We start from the raw sequence: 18,486 nt of genomic DNA, 5'->3' as shown, positions 1-18,486 counted from the left end.
GCACAAAGAGGTTAAGAGATTTGCCCAAGGTCATACAGAGGAACAGTGACAGAGCTGTGAATAAATCTCTCACTGTGAATAAGTCTCTCCCAGTCCTGATCTTTAACCAACAACTAATACAAATAGAAACCATCTGACATTCCCCCTCAAAAACAAAAAACCCAAGCCCTAACATTTTTGTCCTTCATAGTGCAATACAGTGGCGATTAAGAACACTGAAATACTAGCGCAGTTATTCTCAAATGCGTAGATTACTTTTAAAATATACTTGCCAGTTGACCATGGAAATGCAAACTTTGAGATCTAGCAGAACCCTGGCAACGGACAACAAGAGACGCAGTTACTGCCTCAGTGCAAATGCAATGCGGCACTTGTGTTTTAAAGCCTCAGCATGCATTGTTTTTTTAGTCAATGTGCCAATGTTTTTGCTAGATCTAAAGCTTGTGATCTTTATGAGTAACACCCTTCCAGGGTGTGCGGATAAACTATTCTTTAAAAAGAGAAAGGGAAACAGGCTAACAAAAGAAAAACAAATGTGAACTGTGCAGATAACAATTAGTGCAGATGTGAATCAATCTAAGGAAAGACAAGAGTTTAGGGAGATGCCTTAAATCCTAGTTTTCCCATTGTGTCATTTTACACAGCAGGGAGAGCATGCTGCCCTTCGGTTCTAATCAAAATATTTCAGTGCCCTGTTTATTACATTTATTCCAAAGTAATCCCAGTGCCGGGTTTCCCCTCTCCCCCCCCCCCTTTTTTTGGTGCATTTCTATTGCTACGCTGTATTTGGATAAACTCCTACATTTATGTTATTTGTGCATGTAAACAGATCATGACCATTATTATTTGCCTTTACAGATGAATATAGTTTCTACCCAACTACAAAAAGAATGCTGAAAACATTACTCCTTCCAGCTTTTCTCTAGGGACCCTGGACAACTAAACAATACTGGCCCTGGGTTCTCCATCATGTTGCCAATTCAGAAGCAATTTACACAGAGCAAGTTAACCTCAATTCTTCAGACAGAACTTTCTTTACTTCTGCATGTATTTAGGTCAAGGGTTATAATTTCTGGTGATGTATCTGACTACATATGTTTAGGAACCACAGCTCTCTTTGCTTTTCCTCTTTCCAAAGAAGCAGAGTGCACAAAATGACAGCTATTGTTGTTCAACAACGGTGTTTCCAAACCCGGGCATTAATAAAACTCTGTTTTTGAAGGGATTGTGTTATCCAAACTTTGATCCAGCAGTGAATAACTTTCAAACTGCAGTACAGACAGAAGCCTCGTTCATTAAAAGTTTGTATTTTAAACCAAATGTTATGGACTGAACCATAATGGACTGAACTGAAACACCAGGTTTGAACAACCTTGAAGTTTGGAAAGTTCCATGTCTGAATGTTGTGGCCTTATGTGTCTCATTATAAAAGACCACTTTTAATTGACTTTAAAATATATATTTTATATACATACATAGAGAGAGAGAATCACTCTTATTTTAATTAATCTAGGTTTTTACCATGGTGATAATCCCAATATAAAATACAGAATTATAGATTAGATATAGATAAGATCTGGGGAAGTTTTATACAAAAATCTGTTTTACAGCCCTGGCTACTTGACAGTAACTGCAGTGAAATGCTGGGAGTGGTGGGGGCAGAACTACCCTGGCGACAATTACAGGAATTCGATGAAAAGAACAGAAACCAATTATAGCACTTCAAGCAATGTAAGTGTTTAAGGCTTCAGATGAAACACTGTAAATGAATTCTGAACAACATTTTTTCTAAGGCACTTTTGTCAGCCCAAAGGGAAGGGAATATTTGATTAACTGTGTGCTGAACCTCATATACCAGCGAATGGGAAAGCAAAGTCAGCTGGCTTCCTCTGTGTTTGAGATGAACGGGGTGTTTGCCTGAGTGAGGAGGACTGATTAGAACTAAGGAGGAACTTCAGGTTTTGGTCTTCAGTAAGTAATACTAGTGCAAATGGTACCCATGCTCTTAGGCAGGCTGCGGCTGAGCCAAGCAGCTTGGAAGGGGCATCCTAGGCTATCGGGTCACTACTGTGCTCATATGTAAAAAAAACCCCATTATTGTGGTTGTTTTCTGATCAAACCTACTATATAGAGGATGATGGATGAAGATGATGATATAAGCCAGGAAACAAAAAACAAACCCCACTGTAGCTGATCAGAGCGTAAAATATATTCAGGACCACGTGTTTATTGATACAACCGTTCTACCAACACCTGAATTATCAGCCACTACTTTGGATACCTTCCTGACTAAGCAGTCAATCCATTCCGCCATCCCGTTTGTGGGTTTCCTCCCCACGCTGTGTGTCCCCCTCCCCCACCAGTCCCATCGGGTGTCTCTCTCTCTTCACTCCCATTGTGTGTGTTTGTGTGTGCATCTTTCTCCCTCCTTAGTCCACACTTGCTCTCCCCAGGATCACCATGGTGCTGCTACTTCTAAACACGCCGTTTTCCCCAGGGTGCTAGCAAGAGCACCAAAGGGAAAGTGGCATGGTCACGTTCAGTTTCAACATACTGAGTACACGAGTAGCACTGAAAAAGGAGCATCGGAGAATCCCTCCTGCTTAGAGCTGGAAAAAACCTATTCCCCTCCTATGTCCCAGCAAGCCCCTATACTGTGGGGGGGGGGAGGGGGAGAAACACATGAGAAGAGATCAGTGCAGTAATAATCCGATTACAAATAATTGTCATCTCCTTCCCTTTCTCCAGTACAGCATGTACACTCAGGAGTGAAGGAGCTGATATACTAGCTTGTTGGCAAGCCCTTAGTTTTCATAGGTGTGAACAGAGAGCATGGTTTGCCCTAGTTTCCTTGTTGTGAGTCACATCAACCTCACTGCAATACCTCTGGAAACAAACAGCTTTTCCACCTCTGTTCAGGTCACTATGACAGCCTGGCTGAGTAAAAACCCCATGGATGTAAAAATATATTCAGGAAGGAGACACATTCTTGAATGCAACACAAAAAATAGAGTATTTTAAACTGAAATTTTACGAGCTAGCATGGGGGGGGCAGGGGAGTTATTAAAATTAAAAATATATAGGCATTAAGTCTTCATCAAACTTCCAATGAAGTCAGTGAGAGTCTTTCCATTGATTTCAAAAGGGACAGCATCAGCACGAGGATAATGCCATGATAAAGTAGCCTACAAGTGTTAGTGCCCTTGTATATTCATACCAACAGGTCTACACAATGTACTTAATATATCAGAGAGCAAATGAAGGAAAAAAACCATACGTGATCGATCAAGTTTACAAAAAATCCAGCTCCACTTCTGATCTGGTGTTCGTGGCTCCTGTCATATTCTCCCAGCATACGGTGGAGAAGATCAGCTACTGATGTCTCAAAGGATGCAGCAGTACATGCCGGGTTATACAAATCCAAAATAAGGTGCTAATGTGAAAATCAGCAAGTGGTTTTAACCAGGTAAAAAAGTGGGTTCTTCGAGCATGAACACACTGCAGCTGGGACCCAGCCTCCCCACCCAGCTAGACAGACATGCACTAGCTCTACTCGAACTAGCATACTAAAAATAGCAATGCGGCCAGATGCACGGGCCTTGCCCCCTGAACATGGAGCCGGTGGGCTGGGCAGGCTTGTACTCAGGCAGCTAGCCCCCCGGCCTAACATCCACATTGTTACTGTTAGCACGCTAGCTAGTGCGTGTATGTCTACTTGGGCTGGGAGGCTCATACCCAGCTGCAGCACTGATGTCCCCTTAAAATCCCTCTTAGCTATAGCATGGTCAATGAATTCTCAGCTCTAACGGAACTATGGCTCCGAACTTAAACACAATACCTTTCAGAACCCCCATGGGCACAGACAGAGCTACCACTGAAGTCAATAAAAGAGTTTAGCTTGAGTAAGAATTGCCTAAGCGTTTCTGGGCAGGGCCTCATGTAATCAACAGGCTACAACGACGACTGTAAAGCATAGGTGATTTTACCAACACTTCCTGCATCCTTTTTACTGTAAAATTCATTCCAACACACCAGGTTTTCAGCACTTTCCAGTAGAGAAAGAAGAAACACGTAGAGCACAAATCTACATGCTGATTGTCGACCTGGAATTCTGATTTTTGACTCATCCCCACCCTTCTAGATCCTGGTTAAATTGATTTTTGGACCCACCAACTGGAAAAGGTCCATCTGATCAAACACAAAGCATTTTCATAACAGACACTGAGCAAACCATTTATTCATTGTGGTCAGACTCAGATTTAAACATGCCTGAAATTCAAGGAGTCTGGCTATGGATCCAAATTTTGCAGCTCAGGAACATGTTTTCTTTCCAGGAAAGTAAAACCACAATGACTGGAAGAAAGGGGGAAAAAAAACAAAAACCCCCTCATCCCTAGAACATTAAATGCATTAACACAGGCTTCTCTTTTGGTGTCTCCAGTTTCTTATCCACAACTGACCAATGCAGAAAAGGTTAGAAAACTAACAAAGGTCTATGATAGAAGAGGTACAGAAAATGCAGACCTCTGCTAGGATGCAAAAGGGTCTGATTTCATAAGACAATGAGATCATCCCAGACAACAACAAGAGAATGAAGTGGAACCTCACCATCCCCCTGATTATCTTACCTGAGGGAGCTAATGAGGAGGCTGCACCTTAGGCTGCTGGCTCCAAGTCACCTCTGCAAGCTTTCATCAGGAATGAAGATTCAAAAATTAGCAAAAGGCTGCCTTTGAAAACAAGCTTCGGACAAGCTCTCACGAACAGTCCCAGTGACTTGAGATTCTTTCCTTAAGGAACAGTATTCTAAGAGGTCAACAGACAAGATAGAGTTTCACGGCTCACAAGATCTTTGGCCAGACAATGTTCCCTTGCTGGCTAAGATGATAGGCAGCTTCTTGCTAACTCTAAAAGACAGCTTGGGGAATGTGCACCCCCTGCATTCCTCTTCCTCCAGATCAGGGATTTAAGGCTGCTATTTCCTCCTGCAACTCACTGTGATCACCTTAGCAAGTCTGACTTCAGTTTAGTACCTGCCATCCTGTTCACTCCCAGGGACGACAACAGGGTTAGCCAGTGAGCAGCCAGCCTTCATAAAGCAAAAACATTTATTCAGAACACCAGCATTACAGAAAAAAGCACATCTTGAAAACAAGGAACAGCTTATGTGCATCCTGTTTTGCCAGGCTTCACCCACCTTCTACATGGAGTTCCTGGTGAGTTTCAAAGTCCTTCAAACCCCTTCGGCAGGATCTCAAACCTCTTGGCCACGCTGTCATTTCAGTTCTTTCATAAAGTGAATGACCCCTTGCTGGGTTTATCACTTTATACAATTCCCAGTTCTTTGTTTGCTGGGCCTCTTGAACCTGGGCAAACCCAAGATGTGGAATTTCCCCCGGGGGTGGTACTTCTGGGGACACATGTAAGGATTTGCATTAATTACCATCACCCAGTGATTTTAATTCTTGATAGTTCATTTACAGATAGTGATTTCCCCCTCAGAGACTGCATGCCCTGTCTTATTTCAAGAAAAAAAACCTTCACACCTGGCAGGTAACCATGCAAGGAGAGGAGAAATTGAGTCATAAAAGAGTTTCCCAGTTCTCCACAAAGTGTGGGCATATCCCTGGAAGTCAATGGGAGCTGCACATACAGATTCTGGTCTCTCAGACTATAAAACCTGCAGAATAGTCAGAGTATTTCCTCTCCCATCCAATCACACTGTATAACACCAAAATGGACAAAGACCACCAGCAGCAAAGGGAACTGAAAAGGCAGAAAAGAGAGTGGAATGAGACTATGCGTTGACATAAAAATTCTATAAACAAAATTTCCATTGGCCTCAGGGGGACCAATATTTCCACCTGTATGGCCTGGATAGATAGGGTTCTGCATGGGTGATCAATAAAAGAAAAGAAGAACCCACTTTCCAGACTGAGGGCTTGGTAGGTTCAGATTTCACAATGATCTTTTGGGGCCTGAGCCAAAGCCCACTCTAGTCAGTGGGAGTCTCTCTGTTGACATCATTGTATCAGGCCCATCAAGAACAAACCCTAGTTCTATATAAATAAAGGAGTGGGTCATTGAAGAGAGACATGAAAGATGTTGGCCTCAAACCTACACTCTGGAGGACTGGATTTGTGAGCTTCCGCAACTTTGATAAACCAGGCTGCTATGCTCTCCCACCCCTGCCAGCTCCTATTATTATTAAATGCATGAGATGCAGTAGCTAGATCGAAGAGGGGTAAAGGAACAAAGAACTCAGTGAATAAATCAGTCTCCCCACTATTAGACATTTTCAGACAGCCTTGGCAGGGACATGGTGTGTGGTTTTACAGATGCCACAGCCATAAACTTGCCCCTCTCGATTACACAGAGGAAGTCAACCACAACTATATCCTAGTGAAAATTTCATGAAAGGATCAAGTGAAGAAGGAAATCTCTGCAGTCCTTCAAATGAACTACTTTCCTGATGTGCGCTTTCCAAACAATCCAGAGACAAGAATGGTGGAGAGCCATCAAGGGAACTGCTGTAACCAAAGATGCACAGAGCACTCTGCAGAAAATCCTGCACTCTCAAGCCCCAGCAAGTTAGGATTTCCTGACTAAAAGCTAATGGTTGTGTGCCCCAGCTTCCGGCAGCTCAAAATCCCAACTCAGCTCTGAGTAGTCACACTCTATGCCTTTTTAAAGCTGTGAAATATAGCTTGCCCATTTTAACCTCTGATGAGTAACATAAAACAGGGGTAACTATAGTACGTGCTAACCTGATTATAGCTGAAAATAGGCAAATGGTTAGAAGACTGATCAAGGCAGTTTTCCCTCCCTTTTCACATACCAACTCCAAAGAATTCTGGTTTATATTACCTCAGCAAGATGGGTGGCATTTCCAAAAGATAGTCTTAAACCAGCTCCAAGATTTCTTCTTAACTGTTTTTTATGAAAGGTTAAGTACCTAAAACCTATAATGTACAAATCAGCCTCATGGAGGCTCAGTAAAACTCTGGGGGGAAAACACCTATTTAGAGCTGGTTGAATTTAAAAAAAATAAATCTCCCAAAAATTTGAAATTTCAGATTTTTCTTATTTTACAAGGTTCCAACGAGGTCTTTTTTTCCTTTTTATTAAAATATTCACAACTTTTAATCAATATTTTTCACTAAAATCACAAAAAAGAAACACCTCCAAAAAGTCAACAGTTTCCCACAACATGTTGTTTAAATAAGACCCCACATTCTTCAGTGAAAATTCTTGTTCAAAAAATTTCAACCATTTCTACTTCTACTTGTGAAATAATATAAGAGGCAAAGTGGTGTAGCAAATAGAGCAACTGATGGTGATTTGAGAAACCAGGATTTCTATTTCCAGTTCTGCCACTGACCTGCTGAGTGACCGTGGGCCTATCGTGTCCATTCTCTATGCCTCAATTTCCCATCTGTAAAATGGTAGTAACCTTCTTTGTAATGTGCTTTGAGATCTACACATGAAAAGTGCTACGTCATAGCTGGGTATTATACATTATAATTATAATGTATCTTTAGTACAAATGGAGGACATCTGTAAGGGAACTACCATATCAGTTCCAGATCTACTATTGCGGGGGGTAATAGGATGAAGTAGGACTTTGTGTCCAGCTCCTGCTCGTTGACTTGGGTACTAAAGATTTTTGTTCCTAAGAAAAGAAAAATAAATTTAAAAAAATAAAATGGTACCATTAGAAAAATATCTTTACATCAGTGAAAAACTAAGATGTCAGGGTAGAAGGAAAAAATTGAAAATATCCCTGTATCTTCCTGATGTGCAGGGACAGTGCAGCTGCTGCTATACCCTAACAGGAATGCACCAGGGTTTGCTAACTTTGCTGGCTGGTGCAGAGATGGGGGCAAGAACTTGCCAGGAGTGTGACAGCAGCTGACACCATGGCACGTACTTCCTGTGCCCTGTTCCCCGGAGCACCCATGCAGGGGCAGGCCATGCTCTGGCCTGCCATTTGGGATTTTATGAAAGCAGGAGGGGCTGGACAGTGAGGGATGTTAGGAGAGTACTGACAAGCAGCATTGAATGAATGGCCACCTAGAAGACAAATGTAAAAGGCCAGGTCTACCCTAAAACGAGCTACTCCAGACCCTGAGGCCAACAGAAACAGCTCCAGGAACTTCTCCAAATTCTAGTGGAAACAGTGGGTTTTTTTTTGTTTTTGTTTTTTGTTTTTTTTTTTTTTTACAAACAAATCAATGTTCCTTTGAGGTATCTGCAGACTTGGCTAATCCACAGGGACCTGGCAGGGAGAAAAGACTCCAAACTAAAGTGAAAATTCTCTTATATTCAATAGCTAAATGTAAACAAAGTAAATCAGAATCAGGAGGGGAAAAAACAAACTCTAAATTTAATTACATTGAAGGCGATTTACAGAGAAATGCTTAAAAAGCCAGCGAGAGAGAAAAGGTGCATGAGGTAATATCTTTTATTGGCCCAACTTCTGTGGGTGGAAGGGACCAGCTTTCGAGCCACACAGAGTTTTCCCTCAGGTCTGGAGAGGCCAATAAACTGATGCTGAAATTTGCAGCACCCTAAAAAGTGTTAATAAGAACAAGTCACCAGGAGACGGCATGCTCGCCAGTCAATCTAGCCTTCACTTTAAGAAACAATTGAGATCCATGCTATGTGAGACTCCAGATTACTTCCCTTCCTCAGGGCAACTCCTCCAGACAGGGAATAATACACCTATAATTCTAATTTAAAAAAACAGGCATGGATCCTACATTATGTGGAAGTTTAAGATCTTGTCACTGATTAACTTGAAGCCAACATCATGATAGAGAAGCTGTAGAGATTATTAACCCCTTCGAGGGGAATTTTAAAAGGGGCAGCTTCTAACCAGAAAACACAAGAAAAACACTGAAAATTAGCATCTGGGGGAGTGACTTGCAGGGTCCTACAATGGCTTCTGCAGCAGACACAGCAAAACCCCTGGGATTCTTTAGTGTATGACATTACAGAAAGGTTTGGGCAGAGGACAGAATTACATAAAAACAGGGACAGGGATCTTCCAGCTTTAGATGGTGGAACTGGTACAATATATTATACTACTGAGTAGAATGTTTGGGGTGACTTGTTCCACACTAGGTAGAAGTTCCAAACTCAGAAGCCTGTAGTTCACCACCTCTGCCAACAGACCATGTGAGAAATAGCCATTTTTAACAATTGGGCTCATGACACAGGATGATTGGCCTAATCCTGGCAGCCCTGTGCAAGCTTTAGGCACTCCACGCATTAGAAAACGTAGGCGAAAAGCACCCAGATCTTTCTTTATGCTGTACTTGTGAATGTGCATAACTAAATCCACTTTTTGTCCAAGTGGAAAGGAGGGTCTGGCAGCCTGTCCAATAGATAATTTACAACACAGCGGGCACTGTGTTATTCCCTATGTCTCTCTATTTTCTGATGCTTTAGTAGTTTGCTGACCCTTTAAGAGTTGGCCTAATGTCAAATGCCACAAAACAAAGAAATTCACATTGTATGGCCAGCACAATAGTAGGCAGAAAACTGCTCCGAGCAGGAATCATGGCTACACCTCTCTCTTCATACAGCACCTAACACCATGGGGTCATGGAGGGGGCCTTTGGCTGCTACTGTAATGTGAATATATTATTATGATTAAAAAGAGGAAGAAACTACTATAGTGAAGATAATGGCAAAGAGAAGACATTACCATTCCTGGGGTATAGGCTGAGTTCTGCACAATTCCTGTTACAGCTCATGAGCTGAATGCTCAAAGCACAGCAGCACTCTAAGGTCCAGTCTACGTTTTTCTGAGCTGTAACTCCTGAGGTGTACACACTGCCAAGTCACTTAGTGCACAGAAACTCCGCAGTTGCAACGCTGTAAAAAAACCCCACCCCAATGAGAGGCGTCGAGCTTTCTGCACCAAGGCTACAGCACTGCGGTGCCGGTGTAGACGCCCTGGTGGATTACAGCGCTGCGATTGGACTCCAGGAGGTCCCACAATGCCTGTTCTCACCTCTCTGCTCATCAGTTTGAATTCTACTGCCCTGCCCTCAGGTGACCAACCGTCATCCCCACCCCGTAAATTCCTTGGGCATTTTGAAAATCCCCTTCCTGTTTGCTTGTTGCTGCATGCAGTGGTCTCAGCACATCTTGCCAGGTGGCCATGCCTGCTCCACGCACCCGGAGCAATGCTGAGCTGCTGGACCTCATCAGCATTTGGGGAGAGGAAGCTGTGCAGCCCCAGCTGCGCTCCAGCTCTAGGAATTGTGATACCTACAGACAGATTTCACAATGTGTGACAAAAAGGGGCCAGGACTGGGACACATTGCAGTTCAGGGTCAAAGTGAAGGCACTGCGGAACGCCTACCACAAGGTGGAGAAGGCAAACCGCCACTCTGGTGCTGCGCCCACGAGCTGCCGGTTCTACAAAGAGTTGGACGTGATACTCGGTGGTGACCCCACCTCCACGGTGGCTCAAGTGCCAGTCGGAAGTGGACTGAACCAGGAGGAGGAAATCTTGGACGAGGATGTGGAGCGGGAGGGGGACCCAGAGGCAGAGGATGACTCAGAGGCCAGAGATGCATGCAGCCAGGAGCTCTTTTCTACCCCAGAGGAGGGTAGCCAGTCACAGCTGTCGCAGAGTGGTGAAGTGCAAACAGGAGAGGAGGCCCCTGGTAAGTGGGTCTGATTTTGGGAATCGCTGAAGTGAGTTGTTGGGGGCAGGAGGGTTGCAGACAGCAGGCTTGTTTCCAATAGGCGTTTCACGCAGTTGAGGATTGGACCATAAATTGAAGCACATCAGAAGACTTTAATGGTATTACTTTTGGTAAGGTGCAGTCCTGAGCAGGGAAAAAGCCCAAGTAAGTACAGCAAGGTTCTTAGAAAGTTCATGCTGGAAGAATTGAATTAGCACTATCCTCCTTGCCTGCCCCCCACTGTTTTTAAATTTATGTAATAAACAAGTGCATTATCTAGAGGGGGAAAGTTACTTACTGCTGGTTGATCACACTCCACTGCAGTGAGATCTGTGAAAACAAAATTCAAGGTCAATGCTATTTTGACCAAAACTGTGTTTGAAATTAAAAGCTTCTACAAACTATGAATTATAGCTGCATGAGTCAATAGCTATCTTCACTATTAAAATTGATCACTTACATTATACACTCTTGAGATACCACTGTTTTTGCTTGCTTTCAATTTTTCATGCAGTTTTGGAAAGTAAAATCTGCCCTCAGTGTCAAATGCTCCCTTCTGAAGCCTTCTACAGTGGGAAGCTTCCCAACTGCAGTCACGTCACACAGCTGCAGATGAACTGTTGGAATGCACTGAGCTCGAAACACTTTGTTTTTGGTCTGACTCCATTTTCAATGTCTGTTCTCACCTCTTGCTTTCAATTCCCTAATCCTGGTCCAAGTTCATTATGCACCTTGGAAATAGCATTTTCTGCCAATACAGCTATGTACTTTGTCTCAGAAAGGTTACCAAGCCCCTGCAATTTCATCAAGGGAAGAAGGTCACAGCAGGTGCAAAAAAATCTTTACCAATTAAATCAATTAATGTGAACACTTTTAATGCAGTTTCAAAATTTCTCACCCATTACTAGCTATGGAAGGGTAAGAAATAAGGTCAGTGAATGAATACAATATCATAATAATTAATCAGGGTAGCATGTCCTGTAGTGAGAGCAAGGGACTGAGTTTTAGGACTCCTGGGTTCTATTTCCAATCTACCACCAACTTGCTCTGACATTTTAAGTTTAAGTAACTTGATCGTTCATACTACTCATTTCCCAATATTAAAATCTTTAATATTAAACAAGTGGGATCAGTAAAACAGATTCCCAGGGGATGGCATTTGGGAATGCACATTTTACAGTTTTTGTGGTGATATACAAAATATCCACCTACATTTCTCCTCACCAACATTCATGAGGCTCTCTCTCACACACACACACACACCTTATGATTGAAAGCAGAGAAAGGACGCTACCTTAGACTGGCAGTTAACCCAAAGCACTTCCAGAGAACTGTTACTGGGAGATCATTCTCCTAGAACCATTCCTCCACGTATGGATTTAAGAATAAGGAGAGAGGCAGACAGATATCTCAGTGGCACCTCCCTCCCTTGACCAAAGCATGGCACCCAGGAGGAACTCCACTGCAAAATATTCCATCAAAGTACTTATACTGCCCCCACAGTGAGCAGAGCACCTCACAAACATTAATCTCCCAACATCCCTGGGAGCTATGGAAGTACAACTAACCCTGTTTACAGATAGCAAGCTGAAATAAATTAAGTGACTTGCATAGGGTCACATAGGAAATCTGTGGCAGAGACGGGAATGGATTCCCAGACTCAGTTGAATGCCTTAAACACAAGACCATCCTCCATCCGCAAGCTGTGTTAACTTTCGGCAACCACCGTCCCCTCCCATTGGAATGTCCCCAAATGGATGGGACCACGGGCTGCTGTAAACGAGAGACCCTGAAAGCACGACTCCATTGGAGTCATGTTGCCAGGGCACTGTAGACAGCAGTGGCCCCACAGTTGGCAGGGAAGAACAATGCTCAGATGTGATTGTGGTGGCCTCCTTTGAACTGAGGGATAGGGATGTATTTGCAGAGCTTGGCACATGCCCAGTCCCCCAACAAAGAAACCCCTTCTGTATCTTTTCTACCTTCTTACAAGTTCTAACACATTACGGGGAGGCCTAGCCCTAATCTAGTCATCAGATCCTCTGAAACATGTTTCTCTTCACACAAGAGAATTTTCAGGCAGGCGGGCAGGCAATTTCTTTGGAGAAGCCCATTCTAACATCTCAGACTCACATACTTAAGCTACCTGGGCACTGCTTCCGCTGGCGTTAATGAGAGATGTGCTCATGTATCTGAAGGCAGAACTGGCCTCTGCGCCTCGCAACAAATTACAGGACAGCACAGAAACTCTGGAAGCATTGCGAAAAGTCATGGAACGTCAGTAGGCAGGAACCAAATGCTTCAGCTGATGTGATTAATAAGCCTGATATAAACACAGAGAGAATGCAGCTTGGCGGCTTGCGGATTCTGTTAAAATAATTATTACTGAAGAGCACGTGTCTGATTACTCACTGTCCTGATTGACAGGCTCAAGAAAAAATAACATGAACTAATGAAAAAACAACTGATTCATGTGAGCAACTCAGTTTCACTCTTGAATGCTGTCGGTAAGCACATGTAGAGTAGCTCGGAGGCCAGCACGCTTGTCCTGTAAATCAGAGCGTGGGAATCTGAGCCTGCTGGTGGTGTGCTCTAAGTGCTGCTAGTTATATTAAACATGAACATTTCACTGTTAGTTTGTCCTTACCCCCATTTAGTTGTAGCCTCTCTGTGTCTTATCATATGCTAAGATTATAAGCTCTATGGGGCCAGGATCCTCTTGTTATTACATCTGTGGACTATGCCTAGCACAATGGGGCCTTGGTCCCTGATTGGGCCCTTTAGGCACTGTAATACAAATAATGAAAAGTTGTCATCGTCATCATAACTTAGGTGAAGTACGTTGAGCCCCTCAAAAGGTGTCCGAGGTATTCACAGTGGATACGACAGGACATTACAATGGGTTTTAGCAAGAAGAAAAACACGTTAAACTTGCATGGATAGGAGGAAACAAAGGCTGATCATCTGCTCCCAACAGGAAGATATATCTTTTCTTTAAGGGACGGAAACAAGCCAGCATAACATAGACAAGGTCCCCAGCACTAGCAACATTTTCCCACTGAAGAGAGCCGCCCGTGTGATCATCCTGTTCACCTTGTCTTGACATCCTTGTCTTAGGGCACAGGGTCTATGTGAGGGGGAAATGAGCTGAAATACGAGCATTTTAATAAAAGCCCATTGGGAAACATTTCCCGTCACTGAGAAATAACCCCACAAAAGTATACATCCTTCATAGGCAAATGCCTTCCTCAGAGGAAGAGCCCTTTATTGCAGAGTTAACATGTAGCTCTGAAGTAATTACTTGCTTCGTCTGGAATCAGTTAAACAAATGTGTCCTTGGCTCCCTCAGCACACATTCTGGGCACCACCCTTAGGATGGTTAGGGTCCTACTCTGTAAGCAGCTGAGACTCACAATTGAGTCCATATTGCTCTGAGCAACACTAAGTCCATGTGCACAGGTAGGTGTAGGAGTGGGGGATGGCATTCTTTTTTTTTTTTTTAGTTAATTAATTTTAGGGGCAAATCTTGTTTCCAGACACCAGCCCAAACAGCTGACCTAGAGATCTTCTCAACAGTCCTCAGAGCACAAACAGAATGGGAACGTCTCTGTAGCCACTACTCCAGGCTGAGGACTGGATACACTGGCCTCGTCCCTGAGGAGCTATGGTCAGCCTCGGTGATAGCCCCTTGGGAGCTGGGTTCTGCAGTCCCTGCACAAGCTCCTGAAATCCTTCCTCTCCCTCTTCCTCAACAGGGATTCTACTGCAGACAAGGCTTCCTGTACTCATGGAGGAGAGGGCTTGAAATGCAATGTCTATTTGCAGTATATTATTCAGCCACTAGATGTCTCTGTGTGCTGGACAGAGTTCCAAAGTGTGGTAGTTGGTCAACAAAATGGGAACTCAAGCTTTGTGGAAGCCTGTTTGGGTCTTTAGTTTTAGCTGCTTTCTTTAATAAATGCCTCCTGTATAAGAAGGTCTGTGATTCTATAGATCATGACAGGGTTTAGCCCCATAAATAGCCCATTCTACAACTGCATGCAATTAAGTATCACACTAGTTTTGCAATGATATTTTGTACATGCAGCGTCAGCTACATGCTTACGTTGCAAACTGTGCTTTATAATTTGTTAATTTAACACATGGTTAATAAAGTCCTCTCCCCACATGCTGGTTTTGTTGTTTAACCATAAAGCTCACTTCTCTTTCAAGCAGCATAGACCGTTTTTCTGTTGGATTCATCAAAACCACACTAAGTGTTTGACATCAACAAGAGCAGCAACGGGTGAACTAATTGGTTTCACTGGCTTCCAACATGTATCTCATTCTCACAATCAAAAGCAATGCCAAAACAATCAGTGAAGAGCCCTATCACTTGTTTTTACATTTACCCTCAGATTGCAGAGCAGGGCTGAGAGAAGAGAAGCACTAGAGTAGGGGAAGTTAAACACAAGTCAAAAGGGCACATTTCTCAAATACCCCAGAAAGGAAATGAATAAGCTTGTTACCGTGGTAACCTCTTATGTTCTTAGCCAGTTAGTTGATCCCACATGAACAAAGTTTTCCCCAACACAAAAATGTCCTTGCATTTTGAAGTATTAGAGAAGGGGGTGAAACAGATACAGTAGGTGTTTTTAAATAAAGACAATTATTTCTCATTGATTAAAAAGTAAAACCTGAAGAAGCTGGGAAAGATCCTATGTGTGCTCAGATGGCTCTCAACAGTGGGATCACATCCACGTAGTTCCAATGGGGTTGGGGTGGGAGACAGACAGACACACACTAAAATAAACTTCCTGAGTGGCGAAGAGGAAACACGATCCCCATAGCAAATCTACCTAGCCATTTGAATGCCCCCTTCCTGGGAGGAATACAATAGCATGCCTGCTGCATTGGGTCTGACATTTTAAATTCTTTGCTTTCCAAGTCCCCACTGCACAAGATTCATGGGCTGGGCTAGGACATGGTCTGTGAATATTTTGTGACCAGTTCAGAGCCAGCTTCAGTCACCAGATACTCGTCAGTTTTAGTAATATAACTGTTTTAGTGATCCAACCCCTGATAACCATTGTTTACAGAGCGCCAGAAGTGAACGTGGCATTTTACAGAACAAGGCAAGAGTCCGGTCCTGAAGAATTTACTGTCTGACTCAGAGCCTCCATTCCCCACACCCGCTCCCAGGTCTGTCAGTCTAGTAGCAAAGAGATAAAAGAGGCTGGGGAAGCTTTAGGAAGACAACTCCACTACTCAGGGACTCCACTCCACAGCCAGTCCTGCATCCATTCCCCCTTCCCTAGTTCTACTGAGCACCCACTAGACCCACCCCTCTGCAAAGAAAGAAATTTAAGTACAGAGAGAGTTAAACTCACACTGGCATGAAATCCTTGTTCTACAATACTGTGTACGCAACACTCATCTCTGCCCACTTCCAAACCTCTGCCTGCCAGAAGCTGGGACTGGACCACAGGGGATGGATCACTAGATAATTGCCCTGTTCTGTACAGTCCCTCTGAAGTACTTGGCACCAGCCACTGTCAGAAGGCAGAATACTGGGCTAGATGGCCATTCTTATGTTATGTAAAGCTGCGCCAGCAGCAGGAGTGAGTGTCCAAGAGAAAGGACTGTCTGATCTCTGCCACCTAGATACCAAACAACAAACCCATTAGTAACCAGCTTACACCCTACAGCCTCCCCAGACACAAGAGCAGCAGCCCCCACCTACCCTGCAGTATCTGCCCTGGAGCCCGGGCACTCATGCTGCAGCAGGAGGATGTTCTTTCACAGCAGCATGACCTCTAGAGAGCAGCTCTCGGTGCAGTGCTCTGAGCCAGGAAGAACCTCACTATCCCTGCCTGGACTTGCCAGTCACACTTCAGCCTGCTGCACCACACGCCTACCTCCTTTCCATTTGCTCCTCCCCTGCCCTAGCCAGCAGCTGCTAGCTAGAAGCCTGGTCCAGAGATCATCCCAGAGAAGTATAAATCCGAGTCTGGGACAGCAGCTGCAGATACCTGCAGGGAGAGAACAGGAAAGGCGGGAGGGTGTTTGTACGACTTACCCATGGGGAAGAGGCAGGGGAGCTACTTGGGAAATAAAATATTGCAACCAAATCAAGGACATTTTTTAGTCAATTTATAAGCTGTAGGAAGGGGAGATTTGGGGGAAAGAATGGGGAGGAAGAGAGGCAGCCAGGGAAATCCACCAGGCCAGCACTCGCCCCTTAAACTATCTTGTCCCTGGCTCCAAACCAGAGACTCTCTAACTGTGGCATATGGACCACCAGTGAGCCGCAGAGCGCCTGCAGAGCTGCCTGGCCGAGCAGTGCTAGCTTCTCTTCCTTTCCAGCTGTCACACTGTATTAAAGACAGCTACCCACACACTTAATCTTTCCTAATATTAAATAAAACCAGTTGACGTTCTTCGTCCTGATGCAGCCGTGTCAATCCCAGGATACTAGAGAGACGAGGTGGGTGATGTCATATCTTTTATAGGACCAACGTCTGTTGGTGAGAGAGACCAACTTTCAATCCACACACAGCTCTTCCTTAGGTCTCTGTGTAAGCTCGACAGTTGTCTCTCTCACTAACAGAAGCTGGTCGGATATAAAACACATTACCTCACCCACCTTATGTCTCTAGTATTTCATGGGGAAAGTTTTCCCACTGCAAAAAACAATTGTGTAGAAACCAAAGTTTTCCCCTGGACAGTATTAATTCAGACAAAAACGCTGGTTCTCTCACAGGAAATTTCCAAACCAAAATGTTATTTCCTTTACACTTAAAATGTCGTGTGGTTTGGATGTATTGGTTTAAAAATAAAATAAAATTGAAAAATTTTAAGTCAAAATGTTGGTTTAAAACAAAAATCTGGGGTAGAGTGGGGTGGGATAGGGTGAGGTGGGGGGGGGGAAGGGATTAACTGAAGAACCAAACAAAATGATATTTTAAGCCAAATTAAACAACTGATGGTTTCAAATCAGTTCAAAGCTTCCCACAGGAAACCCAAATTTTGCAATTGAAAAATTTCAAACATGTAGATTTTTCAGCTGTAATTTCTCATGGGAAAACTTTTGGGTTTTTGATCAGCTCTAATACTAATGCAATTGCAGTGGTTGCTACAGGGCTGTTATCCAACAGTATGTGAGAAGGGAAGTTGGTTTATGGGACACTCCATTAATAATAATAAATAAATACACACACACACACTGCTAATTTAGCATTTTTATCTTTAGATCTCAAAGTCCTTTTCCAAGGAGATCAATATCATTATCCCCTTTTTTAATTGATGGAGAAACTGAGGCACAGCAGTGTAATCATTTGCCCAAGATCACCCAGCAGGCCAGCGGCTGAACCAGAAATTGGACCCACATCTCCTGAGTCCCAGATCAGAGCCCTATCTACTAGGTTATACTACCTTAAGAGGGGGCCCACACTATGAAAACGTTTGAGACCCCCTGCCCCAAAGTAAAAATCCTAGCCACAGTACCATGCAAGGCCAGCAACATTTACACCTGGAATTTTGATAATTTGACTTCTGTTGTAAATTCTTCTTGGCCATGACTGAAGTGCCAGATTCGGAGTAGAGTTACACCAGGGTAACTTCAGTAAAGCTGTTGGCTTTATTCTGGATTTACAGCAGATCAGAATCTGGTCCTGTGCTGTTATGCAAAGCACTGAATGCCACTCAGCTAACTACCACCAATATTACAACTCGCCATGATCATTGCCCAAGAGACATTTCTGATCTTTAGAAATTCACACAGATTTAGGGAGGATTAAGGCTA

At 43.6% G+C, this 18,486-nt stretch overlaps 1 protein-coding gene across 3 annotated transcripts in view; it reads right to left on the bottom strand.

Annotated features, from left to right (window-relative positions):
• The window catches only part of FAM124B (family with sequence similarity 124 member B), a 28,141-nt gene extending 11,620 nt beyond the window's left edge, over positions 1-16,521 (bottom strand). The window contains exons 1-4 of one of the 3 annotated variants that reach the window (XM_073358783.1): positions 16,426-16,521; positions 11,002-11,033; positions 5,198-5,410; positions 4,629-5,089 (exon numbers count right to left, since the gene is read on the bottom strand). The gene's annotated coding sequence lies outside the window, so the exon portion shown is untranslated. Of the gene's footprint in view, positions 1-4,628; positions 5,090-5,197; positions 5,514-11,001; positions 11,034-16,425 lie in introns of those variants that run through there. The other 2 variants (XM_073358786.1, XM_073358784.1) reach the window with 2 other exon arrangements.
• Positions 16,522-18,486: the final 1,965 nt, after the last annotated feature.

This window comes from Lepidochelys kempii, chromosome 9, assembly GCF_965140265.1.
Source record: "Lepidochelys kempii isolate rLepKem1 chromosome 9, rLepKem1.hap2, whole genome shotgun sequence".
Taxonomy (NCBI): Eukaryota; Metazoa; Chordata; order Testudines; family Cheloniidae; genus Lepidochelys; species Lepidochelys kempii.
This window is presented reverse-complemented; position numbering and strand designations above follow the sequence as displayed.